The sequence below is a fragment of the Ursus americanus genome, chromosome 7, assembly GCF_024610735.1.
Source record: "Ursus americanus isolate L20-20 chromosome 7, mUrsAme1.1.p, whole genome shotgun sequence".
Taxonomy (NCBI): domain Eukaryota; kingdom Metazoa; phylum Chordata; class Mammalia; order Carnivora; family Ursidae; genus Ursus; species Ursus americanus.
In genome coordinates this window covers 18,915,454-18,933,801 of record NC_142133.1, presented here as the reverse complement: position 1 = coordinate 18,933,801, position 18,348 = coordinate 18,915,454, and the positions used below count along the sequence as shown (strand labels likewise).

Sequence of the window (18,348 nt, the reverse complement as noted above, 5' to 3'; positions counted from 1 at the left end):
TTTTTGTTTTGTTTTGTTTATTTGAGATAATTTGTTAAATTGAGTGTGTGGCACACTCCATTGTGATTTGATTAAGCCATCTTTGCAACTAGTTTTGTTTCAAAAATAGATAAAATAACCCTCGATAATTATCCTTTTGTAAGCATTTGTAATATAATGTCCTATTTACTAGAAGAGTAGATGGCATTACTCTTCTTAGCTTATTGCTCCCATAAAATAGAAAATAATTTTTACATTTATTTTTGGTGTACAGCCTTTGCCACTATCTAGGAAAACATGGAATTTATGTTGTACAAATTAGAGGATACTGCATTTGTTTCTTCAACGTTTTTAATATGAAAAATATTAAGAAACATAGTATTGTAAAAAATATGACCCATCATCCCACCAAATGATAATTATAAATACCATCTTGTAAAGTAAGATGTAATGATTCTTCTATCTGTTCTGTTAGTATCTTCTTCACAAATTCTCCTTTCCTCTCTCTCTTTTTTACATCAATTACAGAAACACATAGTTATGCATAAATATATACATATAAATATATATGTTAAAAAAAAAAAACGGCTCTGTGACATCCCTATGTAATTTATAGGTTAAATTTGGTTATGTTCTCTAATAATTCCAAAAGTATTACACCAGTTAATATTTGTTACAGATTTAATTTTTCATGTAATGACAAGTAATATTCAAATTGATAGATCATTCTGTAAGGAGAGTCATTTGAGGACAAAATATGCTGTATTCTTGTACATTTGCCTGAGGTGGAGTCTGTTTCAGCAGCCTGGAATCCAAATAGAAACAAAATATCGTTTCAGAGAGTACAAGATGCAGTGCTCGAATTGAGCAGCCTTGGGCACAAAGGATCATTGCTTCTTTCAAAGCCTCATTCTGAATGAAATATATTGAGTGGTAGTTGGTTATTTTTTTTCCTCCCTTTACAGTGTTGCAATTTTGGTTTTCTATGAATATGTGCTGGGAGTTGGAGGACATAGAAATTTGTGCTCCCCCTGTAAGGGGAACCATTCTAATCAGCCAGTTACGTTATCCAAGAAACAAAAAGGAGGGGGCAATAAACAGTCTTGGTCAAAATAATCCCCAAGCCGATTTGTGGGCTTGAACTGTAGCCTTGGCTGATCCCAGCACTAACAGGAGTAAGACACTCTTCTTCCTCTTGCACTGCATTTCATCTCTGCTCTTAAGACCCCAGGATGGGGCTTGAAGCATCAAAACTGTATTGTAGCTGTATGTAGCATTGAGTAAATACTTGTGGGTTGACCTGGAAATCTAATATAGCATTTTGATTAAATAATAAATATTTATTAAATAATTATTCTGCTTAAAGCTGAGAGCATTAGGCAGTTTTCTGCACACAATGAGTTTTCATAGTACTTACAGAGATATGGCTGTTTTGAAAATAACTGTAATAGCTGGTAAGAAAAATATCATGAAAGAGGCTTGATGAGCCATGACGTGAATTGCATGGAAGGTGGATAGCAGCTTGTCCATCATTCACCACCTGGGTCAGAATATCACAAGCAGTTGTAGAAAATCAACCATTTAGTTCCTAGTTTGAGTTAGCTAGACCGTGGGTGAAAAAAGGAAAAAAAAAAAAAATAACCCTCACCAATGACATTGGCTAATTTGCTTGCCCTCAGACTTTTAACAAGGACATCTTGTTAAAATGCAGGATTTTTTTTCTGTAGATCTGGAGTGGAGCCTGAGAATCTGCATTTCTCCAAGCTCCCAGTTGATATTCATGTCAGCAATCCTGGGACCACACTTTGAGAGCAAGGAACTAGATCTTATGAGAAGCAAAACAACAACAAACCACAAAACAACACCCCTCCCAAAATAACAAAATAACTAACAACAACAACAACAACAAAACCCTCTTAACTTACTTGATCAAAGTTAAAAGAGGTTGAGTCCTAATCCTATATGATAAGTAAATCAATTTGATGGTTCATTTTACTTGGTTGATATTTTCCTTCAAGGTTTTGATACTTGAGGGCAACTGAGGAAGGCTTAGTTTCATGTTTTGCTAAAGCGGGATATCAAAACAGAAGGTAAACATTCATACCCAGAGCTATGTCTAAGCCTGGAGGTTAATGGTTAAATCTTAAGCTATTTTTGGAACATTCAGTAGTAATAATCTAAAGACAGACTGGAATGTCTTCTTCAGTTTGAAACAGAAGACCTCAGTGAGAGTGAAAAATGTATTTCTCAATCAAATTTAATAGCATGATGACTAGATATGGAATTTTCATTTATTTCCTGATAAATCAGAGGACATGTTATGCATAGTTTATAACGATAAGAAAAATGTGTCATCATTATAGTTAAATCTGATAAATATTTATATATAAAACTAAGGGAGAGATTACTTTTTTCTCCTACTTTCCATGTGTCTACTTCCATTCGTTGCTTCTGCCTAAAACACAGGGTCATGGACGTGGGAACTACAGGATATGAGAGCAGTTTATTTAGTAAGTCTCTCCTTTATCCTAGACTGCAGTAAATAAAAGATGATTTGTCACTGTTCTGTGAATAGAACATACCAAAAGGAACAGCAGCTGAAGAGGTTATGGTATGTAGGAGCTGATATTTGATAAAGCAGCATTATTTACATGAAGATGAAGTTCTGTGCTTCAAAGTGACTTTCAAAATGCAGGCAATTTTATTTTGAAGCTTTCTTCTATGTTACAATAACAATAATAATTGTAATAACTGCAACATTTCTTGGATACATAGTGCCTTTTTGCTACTCTGCTCAGTATGTTACATATGTTACTTAATTCAAGCCTTCCAATACCTCTGAGCTTACATGTCATTTAAACCACACAATAGCTACTAGCTGAATACTAACATTTTCTCCATTTTATAGATGAGGAAACTGAGAGGTTAAATACCTTGCCCTAGCACAGAGCTAGCTGATCAGGATTTAAGCTTATTGATCCTTTATCTTGTTCAACCAAGGAATAAAATACACTCACAGATCTCAGTCCTGAATCTATTCATAACTGTAACCAATACATCTTGAAAGTTAGGAACTTTGCATGTACAGGGGCTGAAGAAGTGTACACACAGGCTTCAGAGTCCTAATCTTTTTTCTTTTTCCCTTGGAGAAGCTATAGACAAGGTTATATTCTATAGGGCAGACCCACCCAAATCCTAGTGACAAAGGGAGCAAACTTAAAAGGGACTGTAGTGTAGGGTAAATGTTAGCTTTAAGTAAAAACCCTTTTAAGAAAATGAATCTCGTGCCAAACTATCATTCAGCAAGCATGAGTATTTACTGAGTTCCTGCTACATGCCTAGTATTGTGCTAAAACTCACAAAATGCTGTATTGCAAGGGCAAGGGGTTTTCTATTTTTCCCTCTATTAGTGCATGTATATCATCCAGAACTGACAACGTGACAAGCTTTATTTACTTTAGATGCATACCTCAGGCCCTGAACCCTAAAAAAAAGGTCCATTCCAAGAACCAGACACGTCATGAGGTCCATTTTACCCATGAGTCTATTTGCAGGAACCTGTTTGGAAGGGGACAGATGGGGTAGTTTTTGTTAGGCTTCCTAAGATCTCAGGGCAGCGCTGTAGTGTGATCTTGGAAGAGACTTTGGAGGAAGGGCTAATTTGAGCAAGTGCAATTAATAATTGTTTCCAGAGAGGCAGCTGGCAAGGTTCCAATGGTGGCATCAAAGGGAACAAAAAAATTAGTCTAGACAATGCAGGCTGGGAGCGTGTCACGTCTCCACATTTCCTGGGTAACAATTTGACTTGACTTTGTGCATAACTAAAAGAGTGTCCACCGTGGGGGTCTGGCAGAAGAACCAGGCCAAAATTTTGTATATGTGAAGATGAATTTGTCACAGTTGGGGATTTACCACGTATAAGATGAAAAAAAAATTTTCCCTCATAAATTGCATTGGTATTACTTTCTAAAACAGCTTCTGGACACATTGAAGGGACCTAAGAGATACAAACTCTCATATTATAGATGAAGGGGACCAGGGCCCTCACATTTGGTGGCAGAGGCAATGCTGAAAGCTGAAACTCCTGATTTCCCACCAGTTTAGAGATGAAACTGTGTGGCCCAGTAAAAAGCTGTATGTATAGATAGTACAATTTCAAAGACATCGGTGTTTGAGGATTTTCCAGTTTGGACTTGTAAGAATATCTTGTTTTAGATGTGTTCTAAATTGAGTTCTAAGTAATAACTAGGGTTAGTATAACCAAATTATAGTCAACCTTCTTCTTTAAAAAAAAAAAGCATCAAATAATAAATATATTAGATGGGAAAGGACCTCGGATCCAATGTCCAACTCTAGGCAATTAAAGTATTGAGAAAATACCTCTCTTTTCATTCAATGATTTTCTTTAAAGAGCGATCCCTTGATATTAAGTCCTAAAATCATCGCTAATATTTAGAGCAGCTCTTATGTGTCCAACACTTCATTAAGTGCTTTACAAACATATCTCATGTAATCCTTGCCAAAGCCTTAAGAGATTAGCAAACTATCTCCATTTCACAGGTGAGGATTATGAAGCTAGAAGAAATTAAATAACTTGCCCAAGGCCACACTGTGGCTCAGGTCATTAACTAAAAATCTTTCTGACTTCCTGGCTTCCTTGTTCTTCAGCTCCTTGTATACTGCCTCTCACTAAATACGAATGCCAACTTAGATACAGTGTGCACAAAGCTCCATGAATGACAGAATTCCATTTGAGATAGTTTCTGCAGCCAAGTTACATCACTGATTACCTGGAGCTTATCATGCCCCCTTTATTTTTATTTCATTTTTTATATTATTATTAGTTCTTAATGGTCATGCAGGATTTCTAGAAATATGTGTATAAACCCAGAGAAAGAAAAAGGGGAAGCATTGAGAGTCATTAGTGATTTCAGTGGATCATAGTTTAAATAAACTCATCATGAAAGCACTTGAGAGTGAACAGGAATAATGAAAATAGTCATTTGGTGGTGTTTTCACATAGACACGGTTTCAGTACATTGGGCCTGATCGCCAATTATAATGAAAAATGAAATTGTTTAGAAATTGTCTAAACTTGGTTTGAGGCAAGGTCTCGGACTGTGATGAATATTCAGAATGAGCAATTAAATCTATTGCCATTTCATTTGCAACCTTTCTATGTTCTACTCAGATGACCAGGAGTAATGCCAATTAGGGCCTGTTGTTAAATAGCCTCTCCCCACTTAGTGACTAATTAAATTGGCTTTCAGGCTTTAGAGATGTTCACAATTAGAGGACTCCCCCAGTCAAAAAGTTAATCTTCTTCTTGATCTTTGCCTAATCTGTCATATCCTTAAGCTTTCAAAACATATAATGATGATAAAAGCAGAAACCAAATAAAAGGAAGAAAGTAAATTCACACAGTAGACAGTACCTCGACTGTCTTCATGCGCCTTTTGTCTAATACATGGTATCAATATTATGCGTTATTCAGGAAGACATAGACCTAGTTGTTAAAAAGACATACCTAACACACATATAACATATATACACACGTAACAACGAAAAGCCACTGTGATCCCTAATCCCTTCTTCAGTTTTGTTCTGCCTCTAAGCCACTATTTCTGCATTTTGATCACACCAAAAAATGTCAGTATTTAAAGTTGGAAACCAAGTCTGTTTCCATTTTAACCGAAATGTAGGAGGAGGGGACACAAAGAGTGCATCAGTTTTGAATTTGAGCTAATGTAATCAGTGACTTGATTTGTGTTTAAAAAAAAATGTAAATGTTTCTTTGAAATCTGACTTGGCCTTTGAAAGGGAAAAGAACTTACTGAGAAATCTGCATTGACAGAACAAATCCTACTTGCAAAGTAGAAACCAATGTTGTTGGCTTGAGTAGATCTCAAGTCAGCTGTGAAATTCATAATCTTTTATCCATAAAATAGCTTCTCCTCTGAATGACAAAATTATTTTTGAGCTGGTGTTTGCCAAGTCTAAAGACAAAAGGCTCAGTGTGCACACCTGAGCACAGCTTCGAGCTGGCTTTCAGATAGTTGCTTTCTTAGCAGTCACAGGTGCTACTGTTCTGAATTAACCAGTGTGAATATGCCTTTAATAAGTTAGACGTCATCTATTTTATTAGTAAAAGTCCAATAGCATAATGACTTAAGGAGCAGACGATGAATTCAGTGATGTTTGGCTCTTATTTTATAGCAAGTAATTTTTGTAGTGTGTCCCACTTTCAGTACTTTAAAGTCCCAATAGATTAATCTAGTTATTCAGGGATTAATTATCTTGAAAGACAGAAGACTGGAGGCTTCTTCTTGTTTGATATTCAGTTTGGTTTTTAAAGTACCAGTGATTCTTGAATAATCACCAAGTGTTAGGTGGCCAGTGCTCTTCTCTTGTCTCATTTTAAAGAACACAACCATGAGGCAAGAGGTAGGGGCCAATTCATCCAAGAAAAATCAAGGTAGGGTCAGTCTGACCATGGAGGAAGGAAAGGGTTATTTCTAAAAACCCATTCTTGCAAAAAGGGACAGGAAATTGGGTAGACAGTTTCTCTCTTCTTTATAGCTCCCAAGGGCAGGAACACTGGGGATTCCAATCTGGAGAAGACGCTTTGTCATGTGTTCCCTGCAACAAAACAGTTTGGAATTTGCAAAGCATGCACTTTGGTAACAATATTGAGAAACAAGCCACAAATAGACGTTTTCATAAATTTGTGACCCATGCTTGTTAGCATATCCACTTGTCATTTGATATAAACTAATCTGGTAGCAAAGGAGATTTTTGGGCTTTGGTTATTAAATATTAATCATTAATGATTTAAGGCTTGAAACATTATGAATCTATTGACCTGAGATTGTGACTTGAATCCTGAATTTAACAAATAATTTTTTTACATCTGTTATGTGTTTATTATATTGTTTAATTTTAAATCTAGCTATTGGATCATCACTGGAATTACATGAGCAGATTAAAAATAAGATTACAAAATTCAATCGCTTTTAAAGTCGGTAGCTCTGTTACTTATTTCATTTTTAAAAAGGAATCAATCCCTCTTGGTCTCCAATATCATATTTTAAACAGTCCTGTTTTGTCTGGTGATGATGTGGATATAGTTTAATTTTACTGACAAACTCTAAATACAATTGGGTCAATAAGTACTTATATATTAATGGAGGATGCATATGTATTTAATGTTCATTGAACACTGCTAAGTACTTCGCATTTCATAAATTTATCTTAGAACCCATTCTTTAGGATATAACACCTTGATAATAAAGGGAGGGAAATTTGGACAGGTACAAAAAATAGACTTTAATTAATAAGATATGCTTTCTTAGCTCTGTAAAATTGATTTCCTGTGGAGTTTAAGTACAAAGGAGGGGCATTTTTGTTTATATCTTATCCAACTGCAAAGAGGGAAGAAGTCTCTGAACACAAATGCTGAAAATGGCTTTAGTTGGCTCCTGGGGACTTGTGACTCATTGAATACAGACAGAGTATATACTACATATATCTACAGTTCATCGGTACTACCTGTGCTCTCCTTGATGTTTGGAATATTTTCAGCTTCTACTTAATCAAAGCTAGTTCATCTCTCTAGAGAGCCTAGAAAATTTTCAACCCTTCCAGCCTTTTTAGCTTAGTTAATAGACCACATTGTCCTTGATCCCTGTTGTATTCTATCAAAAATTCACTTACTGTATGGAGTTCTGGGTACATTTTGGGTTTGTCTCTCTAGGGTTTGGTTGACAATTTATTTCAGTGTGCCAGGTCAAAAAAAGCATTCTGTCCAGAATAGATAACAGGAGAACACATTTTTCAGTTTCCATAATCATGATAAAGGTAACCAGCCTTCTCAATATGTCATATCAATTCTGCTGCATCTTAATAGATCTATGGCTGCAATCTTTTGTGTCAGGACTTTCAGCTAATTGGGATAAGTTATGTATGTTTACATTACTGTTATGATCTATAAAATGGTTTTTTCTCTGTAGCTAGGTAGACAAAGATTTCTTGTATTATAATTTTTGAAATTGTTTGCAATGCAAGACTGCTAAGGAGGACAGAGAGGAGGTCAGAAGCTTCCAATTAATGTTTATGCTGGATGTGCTTAATTAATATATTTCATAGGACAATAAATGTTGAAAAGTAAATAGAATTATTTTTTACCTGAAATGTATAAAAAAGAATCTAGAGGTGAGTAGGTCTCTGGTTTTTGAGATCAACAGTAATAGTCAAGGTAAGGTGTCTTCCAGTAAATTTTGGCTTAGTTACAAAAATGCCCATTTTTATGGCATAGTCCACTGATTGAAAGCTTTCATTACTTACACTAAAATACACTTGAGAGGTTTACAGAGAATAATTATAAGAAAGTGTTTAAGGCTGGATAACTTGTGGTAATCCATAGATATGATAGACAATCATGATTAATGCATGATAATGACTTAAATTGGATATAAAGAATGGAAAGCTGGAGAAATGTGGCCACCCAGAAATGTAATTAATAAAACTTTCATGAATTCCAATTACTTTGTCAATTCAATACCAGCCAAACTCTCTTGGTATTAAAAAAACTAATAGGCATAGTTTTGCCAGAAACTCATCATTCTAAGTAACAGTCTTCCTTCCAAAAATTTTACACTTTAATGTATGTATGCAATTCATGGATGACTTTGTGAAAATTGAAGTGTGTAGTGAACATAAAGACTGCTGATGAATGTTGCAGATGGCTGTGAGCAAACGACATGCTCTTGGGTGATATTGCTTAGAGGGAAAAATGTGGACTGATTATTACTCTTGCCCTTACTCCAGTGAGATCCGAAGAAGAACAATTTATAGTAAGGCACTTCCAGATTTTTTGACCTCTTGGTGTTCCAGACAAGCTGAGTCCAGAAGCTTTCCTCTGGACTCTAGATCAGTAAAACTTCTAACTATTAAGAAATGAATATGTATTGTATGTACGTATGGATGGATGGATAAATATGATCTGGCCCACTGTAGCAAATAAGCAAATACAGATTTATTTCTCAGATTGGCAACAAATATTCTGAACTGTTATTTCTCCCTGCTCCCTTTAAAATGCAATTAAAAATGCAAAATAGGGATACTTCTAACATCTTAAGGACTGTAATCCTCAATAAAAGAGTGTTCTCCTTCAAGCTGAATAAAAGGAGACATTTTCAGCCATTTTCTGGTGTTCATGTGTGGAAACAAAGTATTGGGAGAATGTTTATTAAAACATACCACATTTCTATAAAGCTCAAAGGTGGTATTAGTACAACTTCCGGGTTTACAAATCAAAACTGCAATGCATTTTCCAAATTGGAAAATGAAGGATAGAATTCACCTTAAGAGAATTGGTCTTAGTAATTAGTTGTCAACCAAGACATTTTTGACTTCTGGCATGGTGGATTTTATAATCTATAACTGTTAATTGAGATGACTGACAAAATTGTGCCTTGAATCCACAAATAATCATTTGTTCCCCTTATGTATTAATTGGTTAAATTCTTCTTTGTTTCAAGACTACAGAAAGCGCTATGGCTCTTAGTTCATTTCTGAAATGTTAACTAAAGTTATCTAAAGCAAAGTGGCTATTCATTATTGAAACATGGAAACCTGAATCTCTGCAAAAAGAATCTTTATGGATTCATTTCTTGATACATGGGAATAGAAGGGAAAAAAAAATCTCAAAGAGATGGGCTCTGTTCTCTGTCATATAAATTCCAAATAGCATTTTGGAGGGCAAAGAAAAATTAAAAAGAAAAAAAAAATCTCATTATAGTTGTTAGTATTCTCTTTTCTCTATTCCACTGAAAACACAGCTTTCTGAGACTTGTCATACTCAAAAGTCCTGTTGTGTTAATGGAAAAAAAAAAAAACACAAAAGAGATCTTTGGTAAGATCTTGTACTCGAAGGAGTTTGAATTTTGAATTCCTTAGGGGATGGATGTCTCATTCATGTTTATAAGTCTTCCACTATCACCAATCAGTTTGTCCCTGGCACTAGATAGGCACAGTGCTAACAGAATTCAAAACAAACAGGTGGTGTGTATACCTCCCCTTGATTCTTTAAGCCATACATCTGTGTCCTTTTTCAATTCGCTAGTTCTCCTGTGTTGCTGCATCAGGTTTTAGCAGTAGCTATAGGCCAGCATAATTCCAAAACTGCTACAGACTGGCTACATAAAAGGCTGCAGGGTGCAGAGTGTCCCGTAGGACACTGCTGCATATAAAATAATCATTTTCCCCTTGTAGAGGAAGAAAATCAGCAATTGCATTAACAAAGCCACCCACGTTGAGATTTCTGAATACAGTCAAACAATGTTAAACAAATGGATTACCTCTTAATTAATTACGCAAATATTTATTTAATATTTGCCAAATGTACAGCATTATGCTAAATCATGGGACCAAGCATATGTACTCTAAAGCCAGACTGCCTGGATTCGGACCCTGGATCTATCACTTGACCTCTCTGTGCTTGAATTCTACATCTGTAACTACCTTAGGTAAGAAGTTACCTTTTTCAGATTATTGTATTATTTAATGAGTGAGTATATTAAAAGCACCTAGAGAACTGTCTGGCACTTAGGAAGTGCTACCGTGTGCTTACTATTATTGTATAGGTTCTGTTGCAGGTGAAAGACATAAATTAAAAATGTCTTAAACAGAATAAAAGTTTATTTGCCTCTCATATAAGAGTTTAAGCCATAAAATCTGAACTCTGAGCAATAAAATCTGAATGAGGCAGCTTTTCTCTGCACAATTTCCAGAATTTTTTCTTTCGATTCTAAAAACCCTAACAGATTATCTTCATCTGCTTGGTCCAAGGCAGATATTCACATTGGAAGGAAAGAAGAAGGTCAGTTCCTTTTTAAGGGCATGACTTCGAAGTGCTATCAGTTTTGCATATTTCTTATTGGCCAGAATTTGGCCACATAGCCACTTAGCTTCAGGGCTGACTAGAAAATGCTGTCTATATATTGTATGGCTATGTCCCCAGCTCAAACTTTTGTTACCTGTAAAGTGGAAAGAAAAGTGAAAGTTTATTAGGACAATTCTCAGTCTCTGGTCACTGCATGTGAGTTTATCTGTGGCTTTCCTACCCAGAGCTGGAGGATCGTGGTGCTGATTTTCTGTATTACATGCAAATACATGGGAGAAAAGAACCTTTGCATTTTTCAGACATACGAGCATAAATACGACTCAAATCATTACTTATAACTAAGTTACTTCTGGCATCACTAGGATCAGAGTGGTCTTAACCCATTTATTTAACCCAACTTTCAGGCTTAAATGACATTTTTAAACTTCAAAACCCACAGTTCCTTTGTTGATATTAACTTTCCTGATTTCTCTTTAGCTTACAAATATCCATTAAAGCTATTCACTCTTTCAGGGAATAACTACTCTGATTTCCTTCCTCCCTTCCCTTCCTCTTTCTCTCTCTTTCTTTCTTTCTTTCTTTCTCTCTCTCCCTTCCTTTCCTTTTCTTCCCTCCCTCCCTCCTCTTTCTTTCTTCCTTCCTTCCTTCCTTCCTTCCTTCCTTCCTTCCTTCCTTCCTTCCTTCCTCCCCCTCCCTTCCTCCCTTCCCTTTCTTCCCTTCCTTTCTCTTTCCCTATAGCTCTATCCCAACTCCTTTCTAAAATAATATTGTTTCTTGTCTTCTTTCTTGCTATCTCATTTCATATTCTGGGTTAAGTAATATATAAAGTTCCCAAATGGCCATTTGGAAGGCTCTGGTCTAGGAATCATTATGGCGATGGGAGTTTGATCCTTGGTCTTCCTTAATTACCTTCATATTTCTTTGAAATCCATTACTTGACTTTTTCTTCCCTAAGCACTAATTTCAGAAGCCTTAGATTTGTTCATAAAGGCTTAATGGATTATAGATTGTTTATTAGCCTAAGGAAATAGGTTTTATTTAAAACATAGCCATTTCAAAAAGACTGGAGCAAAGTAGATCAGCAAGTTAGACTATTTTTTATTGCTTTATATGGTCGTGCAGGTTAACCACATTTCTTCTTTCATCTTTTTAAAAATAGGGAACAAGTTGAAATAATAAGAAACTCATTTTTTTTTTCAAAATGAGAGCTTGTTATTCATACTATGTACTGAATATGATTTTCTTATTGAAATTAGAATAATGATGAGCTACTAAGTGGAAACTAAGTAGTGGAAGAAACACATGCAGACTTACTAAACTATTATACAAGAGGAAAAAATTTACCAATTCCTCAGGAAAAATGAAGGTTTTTCAAATAAATAAATGTAGAAGTCAGTGTTTTTGTTTGTTTGTTTTTAACATTGGGCAATGACCAGAGTAATCAGTCTTCTTTAGCATTACTTCATTTGGTAAATGAGAACCATACAAATCTGCTGGAGAGGACTGGATGCAGATATGGAACATACTCTTAATGCATCATCATTAGAGCCAATATATAGTAGACAACAGATTTCTAGCTGATGTAGGAATTCAGTCCTCCTGTCATATTACAGCTTTCCTACTTCAGATACGTATTGGAAAGGAAGAGAGGATACAATTGTATAAAGCCGGAAGTGTGAAAATCTTACTTATATATATCTATATACGTATATAGATATCTATACCTATAGATATCTTATTTATATACATATATATATGTATATAGATATCTATATCTATCTATCTATCTATCTATCTATCTATCTATCTATCTATATCCATAAATAAGCCATTTCCTGAAAGGGTCTGCTTGATTATGTAGCCCCATTCCCCACAGTGCTAGCTCAGGGTCAGATCAATTTTGAACATAATGAAAGGATGGTGTTTTCTCCTGCATTATGCCAATATCTTTTGAAAATTTCATATCTACAGAAGACAGGATCATTACATTTGAAAAGTGGACAGGACACCCATAGAGAGTGTTATCTGAAATAAATGTTCATTTCAAAAGGAAAGTTTGAGTGACTTGGTCTAGCAGCAGAGATACCCCTTAATCATAAAAATCAGTTTTAAGGATCTTGCAGGAGGCAGGAAATATATCCACAGACAACTAAGCTATGTTCATTTCCCAAATATTATGTGTAGAATAAGAGATTGTAAATAGATTATGTAAAAAATTATTAAAATGCTATACTCAGCAGAAATTTTAGAAGCTAGGTCTGAGAAACTATTCAATAGAAAGGTACTTGCTTATTGAGAGGAGAATTTCTCTCTTGCGGAGAAAAGAGGTGGCAGGTGAAATATTTTTTTTAGGTTCTGTGGATATTTTAAGTTGGTGATTTAGCAAGTTGGTCTATAAAGAGCTTCATAAATTTGGAGAGGTACTGCAGAAGGCTAACAGGAATCTTGATTGCTAGCCTGGGTTTCCATATAATTTTTAGGTTTTCTCACTGAAGATGTCCCTGGGATTCCCAACAAATGTTCAAGAAAAATATATTAAACTGAGGATAGGATTTTTCTGTAGTATAGTGTTGCTTAGAATAAGAAAGTCAAGGGGCGCCTGGGTGGCACAGCGGTTAAGCGTCTGCCTTCGGCTCAGGGCGTGATCCTGGCGTTCTGGGATCGAGCCCCACATCAGGCTCCTCCGCTATGAGCCTGCTTCTTCCTCTCCCACTCCCCCTGCTTGTGTTCCCTCTCTCGCTGGCTGTCTCTGTCTCTGTCGGATGAATAAATAAATAAAATCTTTAAAAAAATAAAAAGAATAAGGAAGTCAAGAAGAGAGTACAAATAAATGTCTAAATATTTAACTATTTGTATTCCATTTGTGTTATTTTTTTAAAAAAATTTCATCCTTGAAAAACCTGTGCCTTAAAACAAGCAACATTATTTTTCTGTAAAGGCATTGGGACCTTGACGAAAGGCGGCAAGGAGGAGACTTGTCATCATCTTTGATTTAGTTCTTTGCCACTTCAGCACTATGGCAACTTCATCACTGAATCAGTTGTCATTTCAAGACCACCTTATCCTGTTAATTCTAACACTGGTTTAAAATTAGGCTTGTTGGGAAAGGCTAAAGAATTGCGATGTGCTAATCAAGAAATGGAGAGAGTAAGGGGAAAACTACCTCAGAGCCACACCGGAGTATTTGATTCTCTGACCAAGTCAAGGGCCTGGTTTTTGTTTCCTCGAGTCCTTTGCCCACATTGCCCATTTTACCCTTAGATATGATTGAATTCCTAAGCATCCGTCAAGACCCATTTGAAATTGTTACCTTTTGGGGAGGTCTTCCTCAACACTGCAGGGAAAAATTACCCCTCTCTTCTGTGCCTAGGTTAATAGCTTATATCACCATTATGATCATTTCACTTCGGGGTTTTGATTATTCTATTACAGTACCTTTAGCTATCCCAGGAACTAGTCAGATCTCAGTTAAATTATCACCAGGTTTCTCTTGGTTCTTGACATGTGAGGCTCCTGTTTTGAGGTATAAGGTAGAATGGAGAGACAATGTGAAAACTTTGAAATAAGACAAACCTACATTTAAACTTGGCGTCACATTTACTTTGTGCTGAGCTTTAGTTCTCTTCCCTGTCAAATAGAGACAGTGAAATATACTTTACTGGATAAACATCGGTTCTTACGGTTACTCATAACCAAACTGGCTCCTCAAGTTTTTTCCATGGTCCTTCATCATCAAAGACCTCAAGCCCAAGTCCTGTGGTAGTTGCATGAAGCCAGTCGTTTCGGAAGCACTTTCTTCCCTCACGTACTCTCCCATGCTTCCTTTGTGTAGCGAAGCTGGATGGACGAGTGACAAAGGCTTGGGATCCTTTATGAGTATGGTAGTTCTATAATTAAATGTAATCAATTCATAATTTATCTAAAATGATTGTATATCAACTAGGCATGAAACCTAAGTATTCCATTCATCTTCATATAGTCGCAGTGAGTATTACTAACATGGTCTTAGAAACGCTGCCCACTGAGGACAATCACCTAGTCACAGCGTCTGGAGTAACGGCTTTTATAAAGCAGTGATTCTGTGGTTTGCATATGCTGGTGATTAAAACAGATTTAAAGGTGTTGCTCTGTTCAAATAAATTTAGGGTGAATTCCAAGGAAATTACTCTGATAAACTAGTGAAGCTTTTTACAAGTAAGTGGGGGTTTGTCCTCTCTCCCAATTGTCTTTCAGTGCAATAAAATTTTAAGATTTGCTTAGTTATTTGTGAAGCGGTCTGCATTGCGGTTTTGTGAGAAATTCCCTTATGGCTACTGACTTCCTCACTCTTTACAGAGTAATCTTCATCCTCATTGAAATTTCCAGTTATTTCTGTCAGATTGCCTTTTGAAGTAAGTCAGTCTGCAAATCTCCCAAAGACTGTCTGGAATTTGGTAAATTAAGCAATGACAGAATAAAACAAAATTCAGAACCTACATTTGTGAAAGGCATTTTGTAGGACAAGATTGAATTCAACAGTACCGGAGTGCAAGTTTAAATTTATTTTATTGTTTATATTCTTTCTAGTCAATGTAATTGCATTAGTGAACAGATTTTTTTCCCACAATGGTTAATATTGAACAACTATGTACTATTTCTCGTTATTTTGTGATTTTCCATTTAATATTACATACAGAAAATATGACAATATTAACTAATGACCTTCCATTGTAAACATATTTGCCCTGAGTCTCTTTCATAGGAGTGGGGATGGATACAAGCTCTCTTCCTCCTTATAATCAAAGCACAAATTTAGGAGATGGTCATCTCTGTTAATGGTGTGCTTTGTAATGTTGATCCAGAGTTTAGCAGTAATTATGAGATTCAGACCTAACGTTAATTGACACCACGTGCTCTTGTACCTAGTGAAGGGGAGGCAGACAATCAGGGCATGAGAAACAGAACCACAGAATATGGATACCCTTTCTAGTCATACAATGCACAAGCAAAGCACTTCTAATAGTTAATATATTCTGTCAAATCTAAATTCTTGCAGGTCCATAGCCAGGGCTAGACCAAGCAGTAATTTCAGAGAAACCATTCCTCTTTCCTCTTTTTTTGGAGTTTTGCTGTCCTCTCCTTCATCAATTCCTAGGGATAAAGTTTTACTCGGGAAGACATGAGGTTTAAATCTTCCCAGAGAGCTTGTGTATTAAAGGGACTGTCTGAAAACGGAATGGATTTACTATACCAGGATCTTGTTTTCACTGGTCAGTACTGATGCTCTTTTGGTAAGATCTTGATGTTACGTTATGTTCTCAAACCGCAGAGATCAGATTTTACTTAGCTCAAGCACTGTTCTTTCCTGCCACTCCCTCACCACCACTCCGCCCCCCACTGGATCAGATATCCCATCCCTCCTGGATGCTTTTTTTTTTTTTTTTTTTTTTAAAGGGTAACAAATAAAGCCAGACTGGAGATGGCATCTTCCCTTGCACATCAAGCCTCCCCACCCCGCAGTCCTGCCAGTGTGAGGTGGTCCCACTCACGTTTCCCCAGGGAGCTACCCTGAAACTGGGCAGACACCAGGGATAGGAAGAAAAAAAAAAAAAAAGGGAGAATCAATACTTTGTTTGACAGCAGGTATGGGTGGAAGGGGTTCCCCTCAGCCATGTGAAGAGACCTACGCTGGCACTGGTGGTCCAGGGGAACCAGCCAGGCGAGATCAGCCAGAGCACACTGATTTCAAAGCTTGTGTTCCTTTCGCCCTTGGCCCTTTCTCAGTGGGCTCCCCCATATCCTTCCCCCAGAACTTGAGACCGATAGCTCTCTCAATTTTGCCCAGAACGTAGTTACTAGGAATGGCTGGCCCACTCCTGTAGTTCCCAGGGACCCTTGGCTTTCTATTGATTTTCATAGCCAAGTCCTCCTGAGTCAGCCCCTTGTTCTGCCAGCCCTGCTGGATCACCTTGCCTATCTCCAGGTATCCAGTCGTGGTGCAGTTTCTCAGTCTCCGGGTTCAGCGTGGCCAACGATCAAATGCTGTTTGTTTTGGCCAGCGGCACATTTCTTGGAATTCTCCACATCTTCTCATCTCTGAGTTGCTAAGATGGCCTGCTTCGACTTAGCCTGGGCAGCTGTGGGCCCTTCTTGCAAAGCACTGTCACCGTGTCCTAGTCACTCTCGGCCACAGCGGGCGGGCAGGTCCTGCGCCGTTCATATGGTGGCTCCGTGGCAGCTGCTCGAGACCCCCCTCCTGGACACTTTCTTGTTTGATCTATTCAGGCATCTTTCTGCTTCACAGTGAGCTTCGTCAGCATGAGGACAGTATCTTATCCAACTTTTCCCCAGTTCTCAGCCTGTGGTGAATCCTTATTTAAAGAACATATGAACAAAGAGATTAATATTTGCTATCTAAGTTTATTTTTTATAACAGAATACAAAGCATTCTTAGACAAATCTGTAAAATGTTTCTGTTGTTACTCTTTCTCGATACTGTAAATATACTTGCTGTTATTGTTGTTTAAGTAAGCATAGTGGAAATGTGCATTTCAAGGAAAATGAAGATTAGACATAATAGTACATTTGCTGTACAGATAATTGGCTGCTAACTTAGACTGTTTCGTCACTCTCTGAAGTATTCTACAATTAATTATTTTGCTCTCATTTTACTTCATAAAGTGACGCATTTGCTGGAAGTGGCTATAAAGTCATGAAACTCATTTGAAAAATCTTATCAGAGGGTCCAAAGGAATGTTATTCTTTTAGGAAGTCACCTAGGATTATACACACTTACTACAAAGATACTGATGCTACCCAGCGGGGTTTTAGAATTCTCCGCTTCTGATGTCAGAGCCAAGTTATTAAATGCTTACCAAATCCGTTGCATTTCTGTGGACACAGATTTTTTTTCCCTTATAGAGAGGAAACCCACTTAGGTTACTGTGAGAAATGGGAATGTAAAAAATACATATAGGAAACCTTCCCAGTAGCCACATAGCTAGGCATTATAAAGAACTAGAACATGGTCATGATGCATGAAATATCATAGCAAATTAAATGAACTGATCATTTTACCATCTCCTTCTACCTCAGAGATGGCACTTTTCGGGTGCCTCATCTCCCTGTCCCTCTGATTTCTGCGGCTGTACTTCTCTTTCTGATGACCTTACTGGTTTCTACTGACCTCTCATTTCTTCTATCGCCTTTCCTCCACTTCTCCTTTCCTTATACCACTGTGTTGTGTCTCCTCAAGAGATGTTCTCTTTGGATTTAACATATAGAATTTAAGCAGATGGAGTTCCTTTGCCATATTGCTTCGTAAATCCTCACCTCCCTTGTTTCTTCCCTGTGGAGGGTACCTTGGCCTATGGCATGGTGTATTTGGGCAGTTTCTCCTAGATGGGGCTGGTGTATTATGCACAAGGAATCCCTATGGCCACTTCCGTCAGAGAAGTTTGTGAATATGGAAGGCACTTTGGGTTGAG

General features: G+C 36.9%; 1 protein-coding gene and 1 pseudogene across 13 annotated transcripts in view; one reads left to right on the top strand and one right to left on the bottom strand.

Moving 5' to 3' along the window:
- NRXN1 (neurexin 1) overlaps window positions 1-18,348 on the top strand; it is a 1,098,989-nt gene that overhangs the window by 718,984 nt on the left and 361,657 nt on the right. The gene's annotated exons all lie outside the window — the stretch shown is intronic.
- Window positions 16,587-17,981, bottom strand: LOC123786102 (endothelial differentiation-related factor 1 pseudogene; annotated as a pseudogene).